Raw genomic sequence first — 27,442 nt, forward strand, 5'->3', positions numbered from 1 at the left:
ATCTAATGTACAGCATGGTAATTATAACTAATAATATTGTACTATACACTTGGATGTTTGCCGGGAGCCGCACCGGCCTCTCTGGATGGCAGTCACAGCAAGGAAATGGCCGTGTTTGCAGCTCCTGCCATGAGAAACAAAAACTGGTATCTCTTTCTGCTACTACTGGCTCATGTTGGAAATAAGCCTGCTGGTATTGACCAGGCCTCACAATATTCCATATCAGACCCATATTCTGAACACAGATGCCTCATAAGGAAAAGTATATTCCTGCCTTTACAAAAGAGATTTTAGATAAAAGCTCTGTGGATGATTGTAAATACCTCTTCCTATGGGCCTTGCATATCAAAGACAATTGAGCCTGGGCCCAAGACAAAGCCTAATTTAGAGTTAAGGAACAAATGGGGGCAGAATTTAAGTTAACACTTACATCTTCTTCTAACTGGTGATGTATGGCAGTCCCTTCCCCAAGGCCTACATTCCACAAACACCCTCCCCTACTGGCAGCTGGGATAAGGATAGATAAGAGTAGTTAACACTTAACCCAAAAGCAAAAGGTTAACACATTTAGGGCCCCCACGGTGTTCACACATTCAGCATCAAATAGGTCTCCACAACCAAACCCAGTTCAAAAACATTCATCCTCTTGAGAGCAAGACGGAATGATTCCTAGCTTATCTATATACAACTTAAATATTGTCCTGTTTTTCACTAAGAGCATCCTGTTAATTCCTTGGTTGTAAATTCACTATGACTGGGATAATTCTACAGAATATCAAAAACTTGTTATCGCAAAAGGCTTCCCATTGTAAAAATTCCTTTCTTTGACCTCATGTTGTTACTGAACCATTAAGTAAAGACACCAAAACTGACAGGGCAGAGATGCCTGCCTGGTGATCAGAAAGAATCTCTGGGTTCTCTCACTCTCTCTCTCGCCGACACCGTCCATCCTTCCCCTGAAGAGCAGGCCTCCGACAGATGTTGGGGACAGTAGACCTTAATGTTCTTATCATACACACACACACACACACACTCAAAATGATTAACTATGTAATAGGGATGGGGTTGGTTTCTAATGCTAGTGGTAATCATTTTGCTAAATATAAATATATCAAATCAACAGCTGTACACCTTAAACTTATACAACATATTGGGTCAATTGCATTTCAGTAAAGCTGGGGAAGAAGAAAGAGAAGAGGAAGAAGAGGAAAAAGAAAAGAAGGGGTAGGGGAGGGGGAGGAGAGGATAAGGAAAAGAAGAGGCAGCTGCTTCCACCAGAGAACAAGTTAGTCCTATCTCTAGCATGTGAGTATACAATGAGAAATTATCAGTCTGCACACTCACAGAGGGCCCTCACCAGAATCTGACAGTACTAGCACCCTAATTTCAGATGTCCATCCTCAAGAACTGTGAGAAATCAATATCTGTTCTTTAGAAGCCAAAGATGGTAGATGATTGATAGATAATAGATGATAGATAGATAGATAGATTAGATAGATAGATAGATAGATAGATAGATAGATAGATAGACACACACACACAAAACGGTTAACTATGTATTAGGGATGGGGTTGGTTTCAAAACTAGTGGTAATCATTTTGCTGCATACAAATATATCAAATCAACAGCTGTACACCCTAAACATATACATCATATTGGGTCAATTGGGTCAAATAGATAGATAGATAGATAGATAGATAGATAGATAGACAGATAGATAGATAAACTTTCTTGTCCTGGCCTCACTTACTTTGATGTTTCCATCTGAGTGAAACAAATACTGAAGGAAGTTTTGAATTTGATATCTAACTCCCAGAACTTTTAATGTAGTGTAAGTTTAAAAATTGATTTTGTTTGAATATATTTTTTTAATTTAGACTTTAGATACATTCCTGGAAAGTGGAAAACATACATGTATCATCCTAATTCTACTATCCAGGCATAAATATATTGACTGCAGGTATTTTAATCCTGTTTTTATTTAATTTTTTATTTCTCTCTCACTCACCTTGTTACAGACATGAGCTTATCTCACTTTGAATTTTTATTTGATTTTAAATTTTAGGAAATTTCAAAATATTGTACTATCTTATTGATAGAACTCCCCCATAATGATATATTTAAGAAGATTATGTAATTGGGGTACCTGGGTTGCTCAGTCTGTTGAGTGCCCAACTCTTGATTTTGGCCCAAGTCATGATCTCCTGGTTTGTGAGATTGAGCCCCATATCGGACTCTGAGCTCACAGCATAGAGCCTGCTTAGAATTCTCTCTTTCTGCTTCTCCCACACTCATATGCTCTCTCTGTCTTTCTCAAAATAAATAAATAAACTTAAAAAAAAGAAAAAAAACTAACACTGATGTTAAACTTTAAAAATAAGAATGAAATATTGTAGAGAGCATAAAATGCTTATCAAAAGTAAAATTGCAAGAAGCACAGACCAGATACTGATAGATACCTTACTTTAAAGTGTTCAGTCTCAGCAGATAGGAAAAATAATAATGACTTATCACAGTTCATCTATCATATTCCTAATACATTTTTATTTAATAATAAGTAGGGTTCATGTATTTGCAAGATAAACAAATATTTATAATTTTGTTGGAAAATCATTAAGTTCTACCCGTGAAACTACTATTAATACTATATGTTAATAACTAGAATTTAAATAAAAACTTGAAGCAAAAAAACACATAAAGTTGAAAAACAAATTTGTAAAATTTGTATTTTTGAAAACTAAGATTAAACTAACAAAAATTGAGCAAAAGAAACTTGTAAAACCCCCGGATTCCTCGTCTTAAATACTATTTCTATGGATATATATTGAAGGCATAATAGGTAGATGCAATGTATTCCTGGAAATTAATTTAAAAAAATTTAAATTTCAAATATGGAACATTTATTTAATAAGTAAATAAACTTCAGCTACTCAATAAGATACTATGCAACTATTCATATAAAATATTAAAAATATTTGATACTATGAAGAAATGCTCAGAACTCATTGAAAAACTTGGTAGACAGCACATGAGTCCATTTGTTAAATTATTTTTTATTTTATTTTTTAAAAGTATTTTTTATTTTAGAGGGAGAGAGAGAGAGAGTGAGCAAGGGAGAGGGGCAAAGGGACAGGGAGAGAGAATCCCAGGCAAACTCTGCCCTCAGCACAGAGCCAGCTGTAGTGTTTGACCCCAAAACCTGGTACCATAATCTCAGTTGAAATAGAGTTGGATGCTAAACCGACTGAGCCACCTGGGATCCCTGAGCCCATTTTTAAATAAAACAATTATACACACACATTAAAGCATTTTAACAGTATTTATCTATGAAGTTATCCCTAACCAAATAGGATTAATAATATTTAAAATATATTCATGTTGTTGAATTTCTCAAAATTCCTAATTAAGACTATGTTATTTTTATTTTTTAAATTTTTAAAAAATTTTTTAAAATGTTTTATTTATTTCTAGGAGAGAGAGAGACAGCGTGAGCAGGGGAGGGTCAGAGAGAGAGGGAGTCACAGACCGAAACAGGCTCCAGGCTCTGAGCTGGCAGTCAGCACAGAGCCCGACGCGGGGCTCGAACCCACGAACCGCGAGATCATGACCTAAGCGAAAGTCGGACGCTTAACCGACTAAGCCACCCAGGCGCCCCTATATTATTTTTATAATAAAATATTTATTATAAAATATTTTTATTCAGCTATTTTCTGAAAACGTGATCTGTGCATCTTACTAATGTGGTATGGGAAGGAAGTAGAAGGAAGTACTTTCACACTGAGGAAGCACTGCCCCCCCCACATCTTCTCCTCTCCGTATAGATGCTGATAAGAATCCTTAGTGTATATGTCTCATCGACCTTCAGAGATTAATTTTGAAAAGAGAATTTTATGTCAGTACATAAATTCCTTGTCAGTAAAAATGAAACTGTGTGTCAATGCATTTCTATTCCAGATGACTGAGCAAATTACCAGCTGTGTGACTTTAATATCTCATCTTCATTTCTTGAGCTTCAAAATAAGAGAGTGAGAGAAGATAATCTCTAGAATTACTATTACTGGATTCTCAAGCTAGATAGTGGTAGTAAGAGACTTTTCAGTTGTTAGGTACTTTAAGCAGTGCTAAGACATATCTTTTTGCATGGATCCCAGAATATCAGGATTCTTTCTATGGGATACTTCACATGTATGAGATATTCAGGTCACAGGAGATTATATACAATCACATAATAATTATATATATATATATAACATAATAATGTGACATATTATATATCATTAACACAGTGATGTTATTAATAAGTTAATTTTTTTACAAAAATTTTATTTCTGAGAGAGAGAGAGAGACAGTGTGAGCAGGGGAGGGTCAGAGAGAGAGGGAGACACAGAATCTGAAACAGGCTTCAGGCTCTGAGCTGACTGTCAGCACAGAGCCTGATGCGGGGTTCGAACCCACGAATCATGAGATCATGACCTGAGCTGAAGTCGTACGCTTAACTGACTGAGTCACCCAGGTGCCCCATTAATAAGTTAATTTTGATAAATAATTAAGGAATATGAAAAATTTCTTTCTGAAAACCTGTAATACATACAAAAGCACCTTATTCTCACATAGATTCAGAAAATCATGTTAAATTCATAATATAATTATTGCTATTCTGAAGAATATGAAACGTTATTGCATATTGTTTATTTTTGTTTTGTTATGTTTTATTTATTTAATGTTTATTTTTGAGAGAGAGAGAAAGACAGAGTGCAAGTGGGGGAGGGGCAGAGAGAGAGGGAGACAATCTGAAGCAAGCTCCAGGTTCTGAGATGTTAGCACAGAGTCCGATGTGGGGCTCGAACTTGTGAACCATGAGATCACGACCTGAGCCGAAGTCGGACGCTCAACCAACTGAGCCACCTACGCGCCCCTACTTGATTTTTTAAAAATTTTCCTGTTGAGTAGTAATTTTGAGCACCTACTCTTTTTGTTTTTTTTTTTCTTTAATTTGGCCCAGACCTTCTCTAAACTGTCTATTCATTGCCTCCCTAACTTTCAATTAAGAACTAGCAAATAATTCTTTGGAAGAGTTCTGATGACACTGTAAGATCCTGACTCGAATTTATGGACCACTATATTAAGATTAGCACTTAAAAGTGTAACTTCTTTTTCCTGCACACGCACACACACACACACACACACACACACACACACACGGTTGTTTAAATAACTTGCACTACAGTTTATTTTAGATACAAACTATATGCAATTTCAGTCTCTATTTTAGTAGGCTATTGGGAAAACATGAGGGAGAGCATGATAGAGAACTTGACCCTGAAGAAAAGTATGGCTAGGGAAAATTTCCCAGTTACAGAGCTTCCAAATGACTCTTAAGGAAGGTAAGATTCCAATCAAGTCTTTAAGAACACAGTGGAAAAAAGGATAGCTCCACAATCGTACACAAATGGTTAACATTACATGTAATAGACATGTGAAGCTCACCAAGGCCTGGAGGGCAGAGGGGAGGAAGAAGAACAAAGAGGAAAAAGAAGAGAGAGGGATGTACAGCGAGAAGGCATGGCAAGATAAAATGAAGCCTGATGGAAAATATGGCGAGAGACAAATTTTTAGTTGCAGATTGCCAATTCACTCCAACGATCAGAGTTTTCTGTAAAACTATTATATTTTAAGAGTTTCTTATTTTTCCAGTATCACCTTCATTGGTACATGTCTTGCTACATACATGCCTGAGTGAATGATGTGGGGAAGCAAAAATAAAAAAGATCCTTGTCCTGTGTCTGAGTCGAGAGCAAGGAGACAGAGAAGCTGTGGAAATACACAGTAAATACAATTTAAGTGGAGAATTGGAGAATATTGAGAATCAGAAATGGCTACATTATTTTAAGCTCCAAATATTCTCAGGTATCTTGGGAAGGACATTGCATTTCTCACAGGAAATTTTCTCAAAAGACTAGGAAATCATCAAAGTCTAAATTACACAAAATCCCAAACTTGTTTTTAAATATTCCACTTATTTTTATTTATTTATTTATTTATTTATTTATTTATTTATTTATTTTTTATTTTTTAAAAATTTTTGTTTATTTCTGAGAGAGAGAGAGAGTGAGCAGGGGAGGGTCAGAGAGAGAGGAAGATACAGAATCTGAAACAAGCTCCAGGCTCTGAGCTGTCAGCACAGAGCCTCACGCGGGGCTCGAACCCTCGAACCACAGATTATGACCTGAGCCGAAGTCAGACGCTTAACCGACTGAGCCACCCAGGCGCCCCTACATTTTCCACTTATTTTTAATACCTGCTTTATCCCATCTATCTTTGTAATTCTGTTTTTATCCATTTTTAAATGTCTTTTCAACTCTCCTCCACTTTGCTGTACACCTCTTGGTCTTCAAAGATCAACTTAAAATGACATCTTTGATCAAATTTCTTGGAGAACATATTTTATAGGATAATAATGATGATTGTCATTTTAGGAATTTATATTAAATTTTAGGTGTTAGAATTCTTGGCAGTTAGAAATGCAGGAATAGGCTTGTAATAGATCAAGACAGAATATACTGATGAGAAATATTGCATATGGAGGTGACAGTTAAAACTGCTCATGTGCAAAAGATCTCCAAATAGTGAATCCTATAGGACATATCCAGAATAAGAGTGCAATTTTGAAATGATAGTTTTGAGATAAGTACCTTTTAAATCATTAAAATATAAAATTCAGTATAATACATATCTAGTATTTAATATAATATAGAATGTTAAAATTATTTGGAAATTAGGAATATACATGTAGTACATAGAAGGAACCTATGAATATTCAAAAACTAACTTCCTCTACCAGGCTAACTAACAAATACAACGCATTATTTTTTAATTGGGACATAACAATATTTTCTTTATGCATACTTACAGATTGCCACATGATAGAAAAACAGGAATAATCATAATGGCTTAAATAAGGTGCAAATTTAGGCCCAGTAACATCTATTCTGTTGTTTCATTAGCATATTTGGATTCAATGCCATTTTGAAATAATAGCCATTTGTATTTTCAACCATCTCTTTTTATTTTTTGTTTTTTCTTGTTTGTCAGTAGGGAGAGTAATCATGTATAGATTTTCTAATCCATAGGCATATTAAGAAGATTACAAAGAATCCTGGTATGTGTTTAGGGCCCTGGTACTTGTTTGTTAAGACGAACATTGTTATGTACTCTGCTTCTGTAAGCAGTCATTTTTATTTTAATGTGCTGTATTTTAATTTCCATTAAATGAAAGAAATCATTCCAATATATTATGTCAATACTTTTCATTTCAAAAGACTAGGATTGTTTTCTCTGTTTTATACAGCAATGATTTGATTTTCAGATAGAATATATTACATTAGAAATCATTACATTTTTAGTAAAAGAATCACTGTTCTCTAAATGCAATTTCAATAAATCTCACAACAATAAATCTCACTAAACAACATGATGTGCTATTCTATAGCTTCCTTAACTTCCAAATTTGCAAAACATTATCCTAAGAATATTACGTGATGTGCAATTGTAACAATGTAAATTTTTTAAACTTCAACATTAATACTGCTTTTCTCTAAAATTATTTGGCATATTAAATGATCAAAGCTACTTGGTTTTTAATAAGTTTTTATTACTGATATAATAAACTATTGTAATGTAATAGTATACTGTATTACAGTTTAAATATATCCTGGAAATAAATAAATGAATAAATAAATAAATCCTGGATAATATAAATAAAATAGTCCTAGTATAAACAGATAATATTTAATGTAATAATATAAACGGCATTGATAATATTATAGTCATATAATTATACTATAAGTGAAAATGTTAATAAAATAATTCATATTAAAATACCCAGTTATATAATATAAATCCATTTATAAGGCAGAATAATATGATCAACACATCATTTTTACATTTTGGCAATTACTACCGGGAAGCATTTCTTAAATATTATGGAAAAGTTGTTATGATTAAGAACTTAAGTCAATCAATCAAGAAATGTGAGGGATACCCAGAAACATTTTAACCATTAAGATAATTTCTTTTAAGTCAATAATGTGTTCTATCAGTACTATTGTGTAGTTCCCTTTCAATATCTGTGTAACACCTCTATTGTACAAGCTTTTGCTCTAAGTATACTTCTAAGTCAATGACTGTTTCTTGATGGGGAAGGGGGAGTGTCAAATTTGGGGAAAAAACACTCAGATTTTAAATATTATAATTCCTATTGATATTACTATAAATTTCAAGTTTACATTTTATATTAAAATAAAACATAATATAAAATGTTTTCTAGTTTATTATTCTAAAGAATTAATATAAATTATTAATATTATTGATACTATTAATAGTTTATACTATTACTTTGAATAGTAATTTTACTATTACCATAAATATTAATAGACTATATTTTTACCATCCATGTAAGTATATAGTAAATATATATTTTTCCATGTGTAATATGTATTTTTAAGATGTATTTAAGCATATAGAAAACATGGATTTTTAATCCCAGATTTCTCATGTATCTATCTACCTGCGTAAGCAATAGTTAAGTTCTCAATGATATCTGTTGTTATGACTTATGTTATCTGTTATGATATATATCCATGAACAAAAATTGAAGTAGGACTCACACAGAAAATGTTTGGAGTTATTATATTATTTTATTGTTTCATTGTTTTTCATCATAAATGACAATGATATTTGCAACTTATGCAAATATACCAATAAGGCAATACAATTTATGACCTGGCATTATTTACATAATTTCACAAAAAATTGTATTTTCCACCTCCCTTGGAGTCATAATTCACAATAAACTCATAAATGTTTTCTCAAAATTGGATATTTTATTTATGAATTATGTTCTTTAAGCTCTAAAATTATCCTATAGTGACATATGTGCTTATTTAAATATATACATTTGCATTTATAATCTTTATAAACAAAATAAGTAAATTTCTATGACGAGAGTGAGTGATTCTTACTGAATGTATTACCTTCACATAAATAACTGGCACACAATTTGTACTATAGCTGAGCTCATAGATGTGACATTCAATATGATTAAATAGTACATATTTCAATTATAAGGGATGTAGGAAGGATGTGTACTGAAATTTGATACTGGATATTTTTAAGAAATCGCAAAGAATGAAAAGGAAGAAGACAATGGGAGATGTTCACATTCCTTTGGGCCTTGAAGATTAATAGTTGGCATGTTTGTAAAAGCTTTACTTCTTCATAGAATATGAATACAGATCCAGCCTCTGCCTAAATCTTAGAACATATGTAGTAAAATAAGGACAAGAATAAGTCATTAAAATATGTTAGGGCCACTGTTTGATTTTGCATAATCATTTTGACTATTGAATTATGCTAAAGCTAAGGATTTTTTTTCTGTGTAATAGGTAGTTCACCAAAGGAAAAATAAGCCTCCGTTAAATCAAATTTGGAGGATTGGTGGTTTTCTCCCTATTATCCCTGCTGTGAATAAGACTCTTAGCTGTAGGTTTTATCAATGCTGATGCATCGCTATGACAACTATTTGAGGGGCCTTTAACTCCCTATTTCACAAAGGTAATAAAAGTAAGTACTTCCCAGAGTCCAGCTCTGGCCAGGTCCAGGGTCCCTGAAGGATGGATGGTGTCAGAGAGAAAGGGAGTGAGAGAGCCCCGAGATTCTTTCTGATCACCAGGCAGGCATCTCTGTCCTGTCGGTTTTGGTGTCTTTATAGATCAAACAGTAACATGGCATCAGAAAATGGAATTTTTACAATGGATAGTTCTCTATAATATGTTTTTGGAAAATGTACAGAAACAGGTTTTACAGAAGTATTCTTGCAGAACTGCCCCAATTAGAGTGAGGTTGAGTAACTAAAAAAATAACAGGTGTTCTTAGTGAAAAACAGGATAACATACACATTTTATTTATTCAGTTTTTATTTAAAATTTTTTTAATGTTTATTTATTTTTGAGAGAGAGAGAAACAGAGTACGAGCAGTGGAGGCGCAGAGTGAGAGGGAGACACAGAATCTGAAGCAGGCTCCAGGTTCTGAGCTGTCAGTACAGAGCCTGATGCGAGGCTCAAACTCACGAACTGCAAGATCATGACCTGAGTTGAAGTTGGACGCTTAACCAACTGAGCCATTCAGGTGCCCCAACATACACATTTTAATAACGCTAAGAGTAAGTCATAGGTTAAGTTGTAGATACTCTTATCCATCCTCATCACAGCTGCCAGGGTAAGGGAAAGTGTTTGTGAAATGTAATGTAGACCTTAGGGATGTGACTGCTACACATCACCAGTTAGCAAAGGTATATGTAGTAACTTATGTTCTACCCTTATCTGTTCCTTCTCTTTAAATTAGGCTCTTTGTCCCTGGGCAAGACTTAATTGTCCAGTTATATTCTTTATGGCACTGGAGAACCAACCATACCTTTCAAGAGTTTAGCTCCTTTCCAATACATAGAATAGCCTCTTCGAGTGCATTTACCTTTGTGTCTAGTTTTATGATTTCTTGAATACCTCGGGCATGAGAGACATTTTTGGTTAGCTCATTTACATGTTGAGCTGTATGAACCTCTTGGACTAATGCAACGGTAGAAAAAGAATTGTACACGTAAAGGTCAGTCTTTTATGAGTAAGGGTCATTAGCCTGTTCGTAGCTCCAGGGAAAGTGTGGAGGGAAACAGGACCTGCTGGAGACACGATGTCTGTTCCCATAATCATAAAAGAGGAAGTTCCCACAATAAGTTCCTTCACAAGGTGCAATCATCGTACCAGGGCCAGAATAAGGGGACAAGTCACTCTCAATACTGATCAACAAGGTACCTTGGGGGTCGGTGCTCAGGCAGAAATAATTGAGTGGGGGTGGATATCGGTCATCGTCTGATGGCAAGAGACCGTGCAACTTGTTTTAACCTCACCAGGAGCCCTCTTGACTAGTGGGCTCAGAAAGGCTCCCAAGAATTACTGAACATGATTTGTCTGGAGAGACAATCCACCATGGGCTCTGAACATTCTTGGGGAGCATGCCAGATGCCAGGCTTCTCTGTCTTCCGATACTGAACAGTTCTGTGCCTGGTTACATAGACGTCTAGTAGGTCAAGATAACTAGAATGAGAGCTGCTTGATCTCCGGGGGAAGGTAGACTCACTTATTTGTTGTGTGCTCCACTGTAGGTCGCTTGCTCAAAACCAGTGGATTTTTGACCCTGAGTTTCTCAGCTATTCCAAAACTCCCAGGAAGGTGGGGGACCTGCTCCCGGGCCCATCGAATTACTCCATGGACATTGTGGATAGGGTAACCAGTGCATATATGCTGATACTCTACTAGTTTTTCTGTAATTTTTTTCCTCTCTGATCCAAAAGATTTATAAATGTGTTGCAAATGATAAGATCTCAAACTTTTCAAGAGTCGTGATATAATTGACCTCTTGACTATAAATTTTATCAAAATTTAATTTGAGCATAAAATGTAAATATGTGTCATTGCACAGTTCTGATTAAGTTTCAAACATCTTTTTAAATATTCTTTCATGAAAAGCATTTCTCGGGGCGCCTGGGTGGCTTAGTCGGTTAAGCGTCCGACTTTCGCTTAGGTCATGTACTCGCGGTTCGTGGGTTTGAGCCCCGCGTCGGGCTCTGTGCTGACTGCCAGCTCAGAGCCTGGAGCCTGTTTCAGTCTACGACTCCCTCTCTCTCTGACCCTCCCCTGCTCACGCTCTCTCTCTCTCTCTCTNCTCAGAGCCTGGAGCCTGTTTCAGTCTACGACTCCCTCTCTCTCTGACCCTCCCCTGCTCACGCTCTCTCTCTCTCTCTCTCTCCTAGAAATAAAAAAAAAAAAAAAAAGCATTTCTCCTGCCAGTTGGTACTATGGCTCAAATACAGTCATCTGGATGGCACTATCTTTTTCATTATTGTAGTTCTGCTAATCACCTCCTCCTTGTTCCTTATGTTTTTCCACATCTACATTTGTGAAATATTGCTCTCCTCCTAAATTTCTAAACTCTCAGACTTTTTCACCTGTTAATGGTCAAAGTTTATTTTTGGTATTCTTTATAATACTACTTCTCTCCTAACCAGCTATTCTATATGAATTACTCTTAATGTCTTTAATATGTATCCTAAAATTTATTTATTACTTGTTTATTCCTACAGCTTCCTTCTTACACATTTAATATTTTTATTGGACCTATGATTTCTGATGTACTGTGTTATCTACTTTGTTGTGTTCTCCCTTTCATGGTACAGTTTTGGAGATATTTTCTTTCTTTAAGCCAAGGCTAAAATAAAATTCACTATTTTGTAGAACTATGATTATATTAAACACATTTCACCTAAGAATCAAAACCAGAGGGTATTTTCTCCAAGTATAAAATATGAAAGTATTAATTGTAGATAACATGTATATTCTTACCATCTAGCAAACAGAGGTTTTACATTTTTATGAATAAAAACATACCCTTCATAATCTCCACACATCTTTAAGTGAATTATACATGCAGTATGTGGTAGAATTGGGATTTAAACCAGGGAAGACTGGCTTGAGTATTTAATATCTTAACTAGTAAGCTAGAAGGCATTCATTTGACTAGTTAGTAAATTCAAAAATTGAATTCCAAGGTCAAATTTTTCTCATTGCTCCTATGGAAGTAGCATCCAAATTAATTGCTTGATATTTGGGAACCTATCTTTATTACAACCAAATTTTCCCCAACATGTGACCAACATAAGCACCTACTGGCAACACTTTGTCACTACACACCTAACACTTTCCTTATTATTATCCTTTGTGCTTCTATCTTAGAAAAGAATAGTGCCTTCTGATATAAAATAGAAGGGTGTAGTGGACAGATGATAGAGAATCTTCATCCATATCAAATTTCCTGACTGACCTTGGACTAAGTTGCATTCCTTGAATTTTAGGGTTTTTTTCACTGTAAGTCTGAGATAATAACATGTTCTATACAGGTTGTTGTGAGCTTTAAATGGCACTGCTATTTATGTGGCACCATATAAGCATTCAATAAATATTATTTCTTTCTGTTCTTTGCGAAGTATATCATGGATTGTTATTTAATATCCAACATCTATTTCAATTTCACACATCACTGCTCTTTGGTGTACAGAATGTGAAACTATAGTATATATTTATTAAATTACTACAAAGAATATTAAATTAAAGGCTAGATCCTTTATTATAGTGAAGTACAAAGTGAATTCTTTGTAAGGCAAATATTTTTTTTGAAAAGAGAAACCTTCTATTTCATTTTCTGTTTTTTTTTTAAATTATTGAATCAGCTTTATAGAAGAAAGACATATCAATAATACATTTTCAATATTTGAAATTAAATTAATGACAGCAACTTATTCCAATAAAACAAACATATTTTTCAAGTAAACTACATGATTAAGATGAAGGATATGTTTTATAATTTTATTTTTATTACTCTCATAAGTTTTCCATCCTCTTTTGTTAAACAGAGATTTGGTAGTAACTTCTAAATGTCCTAAGACAAAAATCCATGTATTTCTTTTTGTCTTAGAGTTTCTGATGAAAGTAAAATACCCACATAGGCCAATAAAATCAAATGGCTTGTAATATAAAATTCTTAAAATATAATTAATAGGATTATTTCAATCTATTGGAACTCAGAACTGCGAGCCAAATTAGGGCTCAACACAAGCTAAGTTCTAGGGTGTGACCAAGTATTAGTCTACAGAATCAGATAATCATATTCTTATGATGTGATTCTCCGGTTCCAAAATTCACAAAATAACTTGTCAAGCATCAAAATCTACCACATCAAGAAAGTATTAATCCAGTGTTATAGTCTCAATCCAAAACAGCAATTCAATTTTCCCTAAATCAGAGAATAGCTACTTTACTTGGTCACAGAAACTGATTTTAGAACTGAGAACTGGAATTTTGTATAAAATAAGAGCAAGTGTAACACCTGGGAAGGGTGAGTTGGACTTTCACAAACTGGTTATCCATGTGTTAGTGTCAAACTTGAGTCAATACAGACAGCATAATGGCTCAGTCCAGCTGTCTCCTGCGTTATTGCTGCCACTGGGCAATAGGTAAAGACAAGTAGCCTCAGATATTTTCATTCATCCGTGGCCACAGCTGGGAAACAGGGGGTGCCTCACGTCTCCAACAGATTTGAGAAGATTCCTTTGGTCTGCCAGAATGCTGATAAGGAGAGGAAGGGCTCTGGATCTTTGCCATTGTATAACATTGGGCTTCCACCTGGGATCTTTAGTTATACAAGAAAGTCACAATAATGCCACTTAATTCCCATGTTAAGACGCTGAAAAAGCTCCATAATTTGTAGGGTAACTGAATCTCTGCTGATGGACAGCTGTCTTGGACATCTCTCAAAGAAAAGGTAAAACTTTTTGTAGCACAATGTCCAGGCAGAACGGAGGAAAAAGTACATTTTGCAGTTCATGATAACATTATCAATTATATGTTAAATATTATATTCCATATTACAAATTGAACATATCATAACTATACATTGTATGTAATATATTATATCTTTATACAGGGAATATATACTATATATCATACAATTTAGTGCATACAACACATTTTATACCACACATAATATGCTATATATTATAAATTTGACATTATATATACTAGACACTTGTCTATGCATTCTAATGCATTTAATTTATTACAATAATGTTATGAGTTAGGAAATATTATTGTCTAAATCTTACAAATAAAGATTGAGACTAGCTATGCAGAGCATATTATTCTCATTTCCTATGCTAAAAAAATCACAGTTAAAAATATGAGATGAGGGTAAATATTACTAGATCACATATGAATTTCTCTGATATTAGTTATGTCAGGAATAACTACTGCCAAGATACTAGTGGCACTCAGGTGACCTTAGCGTGACATTTAATCTTCAGCGCTACCCAATGCACCTTAACTTTCTGCCGCTGGGAGGCACTCCTGCACCATAGGACAAAACTTTCTGGCTTTAAACTTGGTTTCTTACGCGCTTCAAAGGTTAGGACAGAGGCTTAAACCACACTGTAAAATTTGCAAATAATTCCTGCACGTTTCTAAATCAATAATGCTGGTGATCAGAACCTGGATTTTCTGGACTGGTATCACTATTCAATTGTGTCCTAAATAGGGAAACAACCAGAAGATCTCAAGTTCTTCAAGTTAAGAAAAGTCTACCCATTTCTCCCTTCCAGGCAAATGCCAGTAGGCAGCCTAGAGCCTGGAAACGGATTTAGGCGGGGCCCCGGATGTGGTGGTGCCTGTCTGCAGACTGCGGAGCCCAGAGCCTGAGAGGACTGCAAGCTAGACTGAAGCTAAGCAGATAGGAAGTCCAAATAAGGAATCCATCCCAAGAGCTTGGCTTTAAATGTAGAAGCAGTGCATACAGTGAGAAATCAGAAACCTCACACCTTCCGGGGCTTTAATGGGAGAGCTGGAAATCAAACCCAGTGGGCACCCTGGAAGAAATAGCTGAAGGACATTTTTCCCCATCTCACTGGCTGCTGATGGGGAGCGAGCAGTTAAGGGAGCTAGTCTGGCTGAAAGGGAATTGGTACTATGATTAAGAATTGTAAAAATAATTCAAATTTTGGTGTTATTTATATTATCCACACGTATAATGTATAATTGTCACACGTAAGAATAATAAATTGTTCTTAAATATTTGATACAGTGATTTCTCGTAATTGTTTTTCCTCCTGCTGTAAGAACATGGCTTAACAACTGTGATGTTTGATGAAAACTGAAGATTTTTTTAAGTCAAAAATAAATAAATTGGAGTGGTTACTCAGAGCTACAACAGCTGTGTTTTGATGTTTACAACCACAGATGTTAGATGTTTCCAGATGGAAACAAGGTTGTCAGTCTTCAATTTCCTCGAAAAAGAGCCATATAATGACGGGCAGTTAAAAACCAGTCTCATAGTTTTTCCATGATACTAGTCATGAAATTCTACAGTTTGCTTGCAATATATGTCTAATGTAGTTATCTGGAGGTATATTTGGTTCAAACATTTGAAATGGTCTATTCATTTCTTATTATTCCACATCAAATACTGACAAGAGTGTTCACAGCAGTGTTTCAATTAATGTCACCATTCAAAAAAAAGAAAAAATCTTGGATGCTACCTAGCTAGGTTATGGCTATGGGCTCTTATAATATTAGCAAATAGAATAATGAGAACTCCAAAAAATTCACAGTTTTAATTCACAGTGATTCACAGTGATTCTGTCAATCTCCTCAATCTCTGACTAGACTGTTTTATAAATGATAATAGTAGGTAATACTTACAGCACTTTAGTTTGCGCTCAGCACTATGCTAAATATTTTATAAATAATTCTATTTCATATGCAAATCTTGCAACAATACTATGAGAAAATTACTGTTATCCTCATTTTCCAGGTGAATAATTGAGGCTTGGAGACATTATATAAATTGTCAAACTTCGTACAACCGAGCACGTGGCAACTGAGATTCAGATCCAGAAACCCTGATTCCGCCTTCCAAGTTCTTAACCAATATGCCCTCCAATCACCAATTATGCTATTTTGTGCTGCATTTGATCCTACGTCAATCAACATAAATGTAGGACGAAAATAAAAGGTTTCTAAATCATTAAAGAGAGGAAACTAAAACATAGAAGTGACAAATTAAGAACAACAAAGATCATGTCAATGTTCCAGACCTAACTGTTCCACAAGCCTTCCTGCAAGCACTCTGTAGCTGTTGGTTAAGAGTCCCAGAGGTCTCCATCATTTCCTGTTTCCACGTGAACAAGGAAAACCCGTTTTTCACACAGATAGGTGGCCAGACATGCTTAGCCTCCTCTGACCTACTACCCCCAGAATACTCAGCAGCTAAATCATTGATCAGATATTAAGGTAAAATGAAGATATTTTAGATATAAAATTCTCCAAATTTACCTGCCATACATTTTTTTTGCTGTTTAGTTTCTTTAAGTTTTACAGCATTCTTGGGGTATATTTGACAAATAAAATTATAACATATTTAAAATTTACAAAATGATGATTTGACACATCCATACACTATGAAAGGATTTTCTCCAGAGAGTTAATTAACATGTCCAACACTTCATCTATTTACCTTCTTTGTCTTTTTTTTTTAAAAAAGATTCTGCACATAACCAACACCATGCAGTATTTATCTTCCCCTGTCTGGCTTATTTCACCTAGCATAATGCGTACCAGGTTAACCCATGTTGTCACAAATGGCAAGATATTCTTTTTTCTAAGGCTGATTAACATTTTATTATATATGCATATATAGATATATATATGTTTTCTTCTTTGATATATCCATAAACAGATCCTTAGGATTCTTAGGTTGTTTCCACACCATAACTGTTGTGAACAAGTGAAAGGAACATGGGAGTAGAGATATCTCTTCAACACAAGAGATGTCTCTTGAAAACATTTTATTTCCTTTAGATGTATACTCTAATTGATATCACAGGATCACATAGCAATTCTATTCCACTTTCTTGAGGAACCTCCATACACCTTTGCATAGTGGTGGTACCAATTCACATTCCTATTAACAGTGTATAAGAATTCTTTCTCTTCATCCTTGCCACCATTTGTTATCTATTATCTTTCTGATAATAGTCATCCTAACAGGTAGGAGGTGATAGCTCATTATGGTTTCAGTTTGCATTTCCTTGATGAGCTGTGATGTTGAATACCTTTCATACACCTGTTGACCTTTGTCAATATTTGACATTTTTGGAGAGGCTAATTTCTCAAAATAAATATTAAGTAAATATCTAATCTTTATGTCATAAAACTTTATATACGTATATTTGAGGTCCTAATCCAGAACTTTTTTGAATAATTATATGGTGCACATCTTCACCATGTACTAATTACCAAAAGCTAAACTATTAAGTAGGAAAATGATAGTAATAGAGAAAACAAATATTCCAGAACAGATATATTCTTTGAGTTATTATTAGCTTTAGAGTGCCATTGGAAAATATTGAGGCTGCTAATAAAATGAAACCAAAAACACTACACATGTTTAAATCCCCAGGATTTCATTGAGTGTTCAGATATACAGAAAAATGAATGCAGCCTTAGTAGAATTTCCCAATGGTATTAGTTGTTCCTTGATCCCTTATGAAAATGAAGAAATATTGGGAAAAAATTTTTAGGCTTGAGCATATTATAAGAATCAGAGACCCAGTATCAGGCAATAAGTAAAATAACTGTTTAACTTACTTTGAGTATCATGAGTATTGAAGGCTAAGAATGTTCAATGTAAAGCTTAAATCCAACATTTGGAGCTAATTATAATCTTCTACTGCAAATTTTAAATAACAATGGACAAATGTTTGATGATATTTGAACTCATGGGGAAATCAGTTACTTCATAGTCTAGGTGAATAGCACCCTTTCGTGTAGAAATGTCAGTAATAAGACAGTAGGCAAAAGTGAATTCTCTTTTGTATTTAGGTGGAAGACACTGTAACACATGATAGAGTAAAAGAGAGGGACTGTCCAAGGAAGCAATAATATTAAGAGCAGTACTCCTGAAAGGTACACTTTATTGAAGCAAGTTCCCACACCACAGACAGCCTTTATGATACTTGCAATACAGCATGCAAAAGGTAAATGTAAGATGAAAACCAAGCCAGAGAACATATGGTAATGAGATAGAAGCTCTGATAACTTCTGGAAATAAGGAACTGGAGATTTCTTGAATGCATGTAAGGACACATGTGTGAACTTGTTTATGTGGTTTGTCTCACACGTCCTCCATTCTTATTATGTTAAAAAAAATGCCAACCATTTCTCAAATTCAGGAAATGAACATGATACAAACTAGAATACTTGATTCATTCTCCAAGGTTTTACTGAGTACAACTAGAGGGAAAGGTTTTTCCTGACAGGCCATGAAATTGTTAGTGTGAATTCAGAACTACCAGCAACATATCCCTCATGCAGATAGCCCTGACTGCTCTAAAATACAGCTAAAATAACCTCGGAAGGAAATCATAAAAGACTAATGCAGAGAGAATCCTGAAGACATTCAGTTTCCCGGTTCCATTCAACCTCAGTATCACCTCTGCCCTTCCTGGGTATGTGTACCAATAAATCTCATTTTGAACTTGAGCTAGTTTGCATTGACTTTCTGTCAGGTACTACTAGAGAATAGTGGCTATTACAGAGGACTTAATTCAGTGGTTGGAAACTGCCCCTGGCTCTATAGGCTTTCAAGGAAAATACATGTGGTATGAGTGTAGGGAGTGTGGGGAATGTGGGCACTGGGGATGCTTTTTGCTAGCTCTTAGGCCCCGAGCAACCCAGAAAACCAAAAGACTATATGCAAGCATAGTAGAGCTAAAAAGAAAACCATGTCAAACTTCTTATGGTTGCAGAAAATTACAGAAATCTCAGGAAGAGGTAAAGGGGACTGGGACTCACAAAAGTAAAATCATGTCAGGTGACCATATGGCTTGGTGAAGCACATGGCAGTGGTGCTGAGTAGTGGTGCTGATGGATAGCAAGTAATTGCACTTGGAAGCTCTTTTCTGAAGGATACCATTTAAACCATATTTCATTATAATAATTGTGTGGATTGATATTATTCATTTCGAGTAGAAAAATCTGTATATATCTTGATTACATGATATTTGTAAACTTGAAATTTTGTGAATTACTTTTATAAATATGAATATGTGGTTATAGAAGAACCCATACATTCAGCACTAAATCCGAACTAACACTTGGTCTCAGACCCAAGTAGAATAAAATGGATGACCACACTGATAGCACAATCTAATATATGTAAACCATTTCCCCAGTCTAAAAAGCTAACTCTTCTAGACATCTCTCCAAATTATATGGGACCTAATATGTCTTAAAGGGGAAGAATAGAAATTCTCAAAATATACACCACTCTCAAGAATTACCAGCTTGACAATTAAAAAATAATTTTGGAAGTTCAATGCTTATCACAGTACACTTATGAAAATCTACTGTCGGGTTAGAAAGTCTCATAATGTCTCTGTCAAATAGTTGTTGAGCAAGAATTTCAGACTGAAAGAATGAGGGAAATACAACATTATAAGAGTCAAAGGCTAAGAATTTTTCAGAACATATGGAGTTGTGACTGCTTGTATTACAGTCACTCATAGGATCCTGAGAAGGAACACTGAGCTAGGGCTAATGCAAGAGCAACAGCAGTGCTAGAATATAAAGTTATAAACACATATATAACGCATATTTTAAAATGGTAATAATTATAAACATAATAGAGTTATGTAGGTAGTCTCATATATCTAGACATTTTACCCTCTCCAAATCCATCCACACATCTCATTTCCTTTTTTAAAAATGTTTAATGTTTTATTTATTATTGAGACAGAGAGAGACAGAACATGAGCAGGAGAGGAGCAGAGAGAGGGAGACACAGAGTCTGAAACAGGCTCTAGGATTTGAGCTGTCAGCACAGAGCCTGAAACGGGGGCTTGAACTCACAAGTCCTAAGATCGTGACCTGAGCTGAAGTTGGACGCTTAACTCACTGAGCCACCGAGGTGCCCCCACACATCTCATTTTCAACAGCTTTTATCTATGTTTTTTGCAACTGGTCTCTCTACCTGTATTCTTATTAACCATATATCCATTTTCCATTTTCTACTCTACACCAAGAGTAAAATAGCTAATAAACCAGTATAGTAGAGTGCACCCCTGTGATTTTACATACCTTGAAAAATAAAAGTCCAAAGTCTCTACACAGCATATTAGATCATCTATGCGTGCCTGTACTCATATTTCTATTTGTACTATTTATTCTTGAGCTGTACTTAAGTTCTAATGTTTCTTGGTATCTAGACCATGTAATCTCCAGCTTCTTACTGTTTTCAAATATTCTTGCCATTGGCAGGGACATGCCTCTCTAGGACCCTGTCCCACCACTAACTCCATGCCCCCCCCCATCCATGCCACGCACATCGCTGACTCTGTTCAGATATGTAAATAACCAAGCCTCCATGGCAGGCTTAGGAGGCGTTCTCATTATTTTGATGCTACCATATGAACATCTCTTCCATAATATTTATGAAAAATGGCAGTGCCCTTTGTCTATCTCTCTAACTTGAAGGCCTCTTAGAAAAGGGATTTTACCAAATATTTTATTGCTTTTAGTATTTTGAGTGTTTAACACAGTCTACTACCTGCTCAAAGTCATTTATTATATGAATGAACAAATGGGCATATTTTGTGTGTTTATGCACCAGTACCCAATCGTACCTTAATTCATTTAGCAGACATCATTAAAAGTGTGATGTGGAAATGATCTCTATTAATGTGAAATCTGGTACGGTGATATGAAAGTGTTCCAAATGATGTGAGAAGAAATCATGTATTGAAGTTCTTCTAAGTTTCTGTTGATGTTTTTACTCATAAAACATTACATAAGGATGAATTACTTAACATTTCTGAATCTCAGTTTATTGCTATGCAAAATGTATATGCTCATAAATGTCTAACTTATTATTTTGAGAATTAAATGTGAAACATATGTTAAAGTTACTATCCTACTGGCTGCCAAATTGTAGGTGCAAATACATATCATTCTCCTTTCTTGGTTGAAATGCATATATCCAGATCTCTCCTCATCACAGAGAAATAAAACTCCATGAAGGAATGCAAGGGAGTGCTATGGTAGAACACTCCTACCATAGCCTCAATGGTCTCAAAGGTCTGCTTTATTTACCATTGAAATTTGACAGATACAGTATGCTTATTCATATTTTATATTGATTTCAAGAGAACAGAGTAATATATAACAAATATTTAACATGGAAAACCATTAGTTTCCTCTAAATAATTACATTCATTTGTGGTAAACACTATTAGCTGTTCTTTCTCTCTCTCTTTCCTTGCCAAATAAAGCTCAGTTTTGTTGAGGGCCAGTAAATCCCTCAACACAGGGATATATCTTAATGAATCTTGAGCAATTATAGTAAGCCTATTCTCCTCTACCAGATATTCACATATTCAGTTTCCCTTAGAGCCAGGGGTGCCCATGTGACCAAGTTCTGGCAATCACAGCATAAAGGGAAATCTGCAGAGCATAGAGAGTGGTTTATAGGGAAGCTATTGCTTTCTAATAGCAGACATATCATGAGGATGACTAATTTCTGCTGTCCACTTTGCTTCTTCTCTTTGAACACACAATAACACACAATAACAGAGGATAATTACAATGTTTGTGTGATCGTGAAATAATAGGACAAAATGCCACGTCTGAGGATTTCAGAATAAACACACACAGGGTGTCTGGTACCTTAACTACTTCACAAGACTGCTGCATCCAAACTAGAAACAACTGTCTGCGAATTTTATGTGAGTGAAAGATAGCAAAATGTGTCACCCACCCCCAGAGTGTACTGCTTGGGGGTACTGATTATTTTGAGCCATAGGCACTTTAAAAAATGCAACAAGTGGCTTTCTCTGAACTCCCTTTATCTGCCTAAAAACAGATCTTCCAAAAACAAACTCGGTTGTCATAAAACCCCTTCTCAAGAGTTTCATCAACCAGGGAAGATTGACTCTCATCATAATCTGCTTCTAGGTGACCAGAAATGGACACCACACATAGACAGACTTTGTCACAAACCATCATATCTCCCATCTGCTTTCCTAAGGGTGTATCGTCTCTCTTAAAAATAATTTAAGACCCCCCAAGGGGTCTATGTCTCCCACACCCCCCCGGTTCTAATTAAGATGATATTTAAACCTAAATGTAAGTCAATTCAGAGAGTTACACATATTTTCTCTGGAGATCACCCGTGTATATATGAGATATACGTGTTAACAAACTTTTGTTTGTTTTTGTCTTATTAATCTGGCTTTTATTATAGGTATCTCAGCTAAGAATTCAAAAGTGTGGGGGGGAAATTGTTTTTCCTTCCCTATATGAGAAAAGCCTCAGTTTCTGTTACTCAGTTCTTCTATGACTTGTGATCAAAGACTTCCGGCCTGACATTACACCCAAATAAAGGTAACCGTGAAGTAGAAAAAGAATGGGGTATGCACCAGTGTTGCAGTCTTGTCCTGAAGAATGCAAGGGTACGTGGACTGTAAACTCTATAGCTTCTGAAAAATCTTGTGTATGAATTAAATAGACAAGTTGTATAAAAATGGATTAAAGCTGACATATTGGGTGTATCCAAAGTCTGTTGTATGCTTGACTTTTTGCTTATTTCCATAGTGTTGATACTGCTTATTGCTCTTAAGAAATGAATTCTTGGAGTTTGGGGAGACTGGATATTTTTTTTAAATGATAATAAGATATCATTAATTTGATAATAATATATGAAAACATTCTTTCATATTCTGTTTTTATTTTCATTTTGTTTTCTGTGCCATGTCTTGTGAACATTGTGTGTGTGTGTGTGTGTGTGTGTGTGATACATCATAGCTTTCAAAAACACACTTAACCTTGAAATAACTTCCAACCTCATTCTCAAAATATGCCAGGTCTTCTAATTCTTATAAAAGACACATTTTCAGGAAAAAATATAAATATTCTTTCATGTTAGTGAACAAATGATTTATAAATGTGCCCATCAGTATTCATTTGTAGCTGTGTTTGAGTAAATGATTTAATGGAACCCAAGCATTTTGTCACAAGGAATGAGGAGATTTTTGTTTTTAAATGAAGATGGGCTACCTGTTAGTGTTAATTTTCAGGTGGTGGCTTACTCATGAGGAAAGCCATGCCTGGAGCAGGTGTCTAACTATGTGATAAAGTAACTGTATTGGCAGAAGGATGAAAGATGAAGACTATTAAACATTTTGGGTAATGATTCAAAAAACCTGAAGAAGAACAGATAATCCCAGAGCATGATAACTTCTGAAAATAGTTTAAAAATGTATGAAACTGTTGCTTCTGCATAATTTCAACACCTTTTGAAGTAATACAATCAGAGGCACAGTTCTTCCAGATTAAACATATTTTATTGATTTTTATCTTCAATGGAGTGAATGCTACTGAGGTTTCATTTGTACAAGTTTGAATACCTGGTTTAAAGTTATATTTGTGCACTGTGAACTTCTCCCAAGTGTACATTGATCAAGTCGTGCTTTTTTTCCCTTTTGATTTGTTCTGCTTTATCAAAAAAGCATTCTGTTCGTATGGGTACAACCAACAAAGTAGACTCTTTCTTGGTGCACATTCTCAATAGTGAAAGTTACTATGAATTTAAGAAAAGTAAATTAAACCAAAGAAAAATATGATTGAGCCAAATTTAATTATAATAACAGGATGACAGCTGTAGCGATATGAATAAGGAATTAATGGTTACATGACTAGAGTTCTATTTCTGGCTTTACATTTTCATATATATCCTGAATAAGTCTCTAAGCTCTTCTAAAATGCTGTTTTCTTATACATAAAATGAGAATTATCTGATCATAACTGAACCATTTCTGAATAATAAAAAGGAACTAAAGGGATATCTTTAAGTGATTTAATAACTTACATTTTAAAATTCCTTTCAATGAAATTCCTCTCTCCTTTGGCTGAAATTGGATTAAATTTCACAAATAAACTTCTTACTTTAGATTTATTTAAAACTTGGAGATACTTGCTATAACTGAACACATCGTATTTTAAAATATTTATCCTTTATTGGCTTTCATATATTCTGTGGCTGTTTTCTTTTCTTGACCTCCCCTCCATTCCTTTCTTCCTTTTTTCTTCCTTTCTTCCTTTTACTTCTTAAAGTTTGAATCACAGAAATCCTAAGAAACTTATAATATCCTTGTATACTCTTCCTCATAAAATATTTGTATTAATCTTTATGCATCTTTCAAAGTGTTTATGGACCATCTATAGGCCATCCATGGTGACAAGATAAATAATTTTTGTCCTGGAAATGTGAAATGAATAAATGAATATTTGAATGAATGAATGAATAAACAACAACAACAAAAAACCCGAAAGGGAAGGGCCCCAGACCAAAGAGGATGCAAAGGAACATCCTTTCCGATTGTCTTGCTCTGCATGGCTCTGATTCTATCACTTCACTTTTCTCCCAGTCTCCGCTCAAGAACATTTGCTTGAACAATTGGACTTAACAAAAATGAAGCTCTTAGTAAAATTGTTACACTGATAGATAAATTAGATTTTTTATGAGGTATCTTAAAGTGTGTAGCCCAATATGGTAAAGGAGTGGTACTATGAAACCACAAATGAAAGAAGTCAGCTCTAGGCTATCAATGGCTCCAGGGATTACTGTGGTGACACCACGTAATAGGAAGAAGGCATGTGTCAACATGGAATGCAGTGTCCTGCACAACAGACATAAATGAAGGTTCGGCAGTGTTGGCCAAGACTTCAGAAGCCACCACTGAATTGACTGTATATTCAAAAGATGAAAAAATACCATGTCTTAATATCCATCCCCAGCCCTGCTTTACTTCTTAGCATGGCATTTAAAGTTTGGTATCACAATGTGTCTAGATATCTTCATGTTAACTCAACGAGTATCACTGTAAATCCACAGAGTGCTAGGTCCTAGAGATACAATGATGACCAAACAGACATACTTCCTATAAGCATGATGCTTATGGCGTCTGCATAAATCTCTCTAGTTCTGACTCTACCATAACTATGAGTCTGTAAGTCAGCTTCCTTCAGCAGGTCATAAACTCCAAGAGTGTTCATGCTTTTTGTTTGTTTGTTTGTTTTATGGAAATATGTTTATTATCATTGTTTGTATATGGTACACACTCAATGAAAATTAATTTGATTTAAAAATCTCTTGGCCTTGTATCAGAGAACATAATAGGTCATCAAAATTTGCCATTGATTTTAGAAACTCCCCTCATTTTATCTATTTCTTTATGTTCCTTTTATCCTATTTATTATCTTAAGGATGTTTCTAATTAAACTCTGAATCCATCAAGTCCATGCAAATGACTTTGACTCATAAAGCAGTGTTCCCAGTCCATTGGTCTGGAAGCAGAGCCCTCAAACATGGACTGTTTGATCAGAGACTTTCTCTATCTTAGGGTTTCAACAGAGCCTGGCCATGTATGTTGATATTCTCCAGTGCTCTGTCAGCACCTAGGATTAATCCGCCAGTACCTTTTCCCAGCCTGCGCTTTTCCTCCGTCACAAGGACTCCCAAGCATGCAGATCCTATGGGATAGCCCCTCACACAGATGGGTGTTTGGAGAAGATGACGAATCACCCCTATCCCTTATTAGGGCTATTTCATTCCATTACATGAATGACAGCTTAAAGAGACTATTTGTCACTAGGGCATAATTTAATCAACCTCATATAGGATGAGGAGAAAATGAGGAATTAGAACAAGTGCAGAGAATATGAATCAATTTTTTTCTCCATCCAGATGCAAATGTGCTTCAAGACTATTCCTGTCTTCTCACCTAACTGCTGTACTTACTTGAGAAACCATTTTTAGTCATTCATGTCCATTAGCAAGAGCTATTCATTATGTTAAGGCTTCCAAAATTAAAAAAATATATATGTTTTGTATTTCTGTTGGATTGTTCTAAAATAATAACAAATAAATTAAATTTAAAATTTAAGCTTCTCACCAGTGCTTTCTACGTTGAAATTCTTAAATATAAAGCAAATGAAATAAAACAATTTGATTTGCAAATTGTCCTAATGTTAACTTAATTGTATTCATACTTAATGAGTTCAAATTCTTTAATGAATACAATAAATCCATGTGATAAAATAATTAATTAGATAAATAAAATAAAGAATTAATATTTTAATTTTATCATTTTAAGTACATGAAATCTACATATGGTCCTAATGATATAAACTGTCAAACACATCATAAACCATTCACAAATAAATCCAAAGACAGTACAACTATATGATCCACTTAAAATAGCAGAAAATGTATGTTTTCTGCAAGGAACAATTTGTAAACAGAGTATATAAACAGATACAATGTACAAGTTTCAGGAACTAGATTCAATTTTGAGGATAAAGAGGAAAAATTTATATTAAATGTTATGTAAAGTTAATGGTGCACACATTTTTTATGTTTATTCATTTATTTTTGTGTGTGAGAGAGAGAGGTAAAGAACGGGGAGGGAAAGAATCCCGGGCAAGGTCCGTGCCGTCAGCACAGAGCCCCACGCAGGACTCAAATTCCCAAGTCATGAGATCATGACCTGAGCCAAAATCAAGAGTCAGATACCTAACCACCTGAGCCACCCAGGGCCCCAGTGGTACACACATTTAAATCAGTCAGTTAGTAAATTTATAAGGTCTTTCTGCTCATTATTATCGTTGAATTATTGTATTGGTTAACACTCTAGACTCACAATCAGGTATAGGATATTTCCCAAGCCCATCA

The 27,442-nt window shown here is 34.9% G+C and overlaps 1 long non-coding RNA gene across 1 annotated transcript in view; it reads left to right on the forward strand.

The window, feature by feature from the left end:
- Positions 1–15,322, forward strand: part of LOC120245425 — a 65,333-nt gene extending 50,011 nt beyond the window's left edge. Inside the window, exon 3 of the long non-coding RNA XR_005531780.1 lies at positions 15,261–15,322. This is a non-coding gene — a long non-coding RNA (uncharacterized LOC120245425). The remainder of the gene's footprint in view (positions 1–15,260) is intronic.
- The last annotated feature ends 12,120 nt before the right edge of the window (positions 15,323–27,442 follow it).

This window comes from Hyaena hyaena, unplaced genomic scaffold, assembly GCF_003009895.1.
Source record: "Hyaena hyaena isolate Hyena2069 unplaced genomic scaffold, ASM300989v1 scaffold_416, whole genome shotgun sequence".
NCBI classification, from domain to species: Eukaryota; Metazoa; Chordata; class Mammalia; order Carnivora; family Hyaenidae; genus Hyaena; species Hyaena hyaena.